We start from the raw sequence: 989 nt of genomic DNA on the forward strand, positions 1-989 counted from the left end.
TCAAAATTTATTATATGTATATATGAAACTGTCAAAGATTATAAAATGTAAAAAAATGATTAGGTATGAAAGAAAATATTCTGAGAGCCCACTTTCTCTTGGAGGCTTTTTGTATACCAGGTCTTGGCTGCACTATCTGCTGCATCTCTCAGGAAAGAATGGCTTCTAAAGCACTTTGGCTCTGCAGAAGCTTCTCTCAGAACACTCTCCCAGAACAGAGCATCCTTCTCCCAGGGATCATCAGGACCACTGATCCCTGGATTCCCCAGAGCCCTTTCTAAGAACAGAAGAAGCATCTGTGAAACTTGATGCTTTCAGAGTTCCTTTTCTCTCAGACATTTTCAGACTTCTTTTCACTGGCCTTTTACACTAGGGTCATCTGTTTGCTCCTTGCTCCAGGTGCTCATGCACCTAAAGCTTGAACAAGGTAGGGTCCTTCATCTTCTTTATTCAAGGAAGTGAGATATTCCAGCCATGAGAAACAGTAAAGCTTTCAGTCCTGGAACCTTCTCTGCACCTGCTATGTCCTGAGCTCTCTATGCTGCAGAAAACCAAGCACGAACTGTCCTTCACAATCAATATAAAAAGTTGGTACTCATAAAGCTCTTTCCACAATCATTTTCATGAAAGAAAGACCACCAGTCCCTTCAGCTCAATCAACATTCATTGTCCAGCAATGCAAATACCATAAACTGCAATAGGAGGCATGAAAGTCCTTGCCTCCAAATCAGATACATGTCAGAAAGGGTCTATAACTGAAGAAATATAATAATGTAAACAAATAAAATTAATAGATGGTAACTTTAAAAGATAAAAAAATTACAACAGCATAAATGTTGGCAAGGATGGGAATAAACAAGATGGAACCTTCATACATTGCCAGTGGGGATGTAAACTAATCCAGATGCCGTGAATATCAGAAGGGAGGTTTCTCAAAAAGAAAAGGGAAGGGAAGGGAAGGGAAGGGAAGGGAAGGGAAGGGAAGGGAA

Source organism: Grammomys surdaster, unplaced genomic scaffold (genome assembly GCF_004785775.1).
Source record: "Grammomys surdaster isolate TR1022 unplaced genomic scaffold, NIH_TR_1.0 125341, whole genome shotgun sequence".
Lineage (NCBI taxonomy): Eukaryota > Metazoa > Chordata > Mammalia > Rodentia > Muridae > Grammomys > Grammomys surdaster.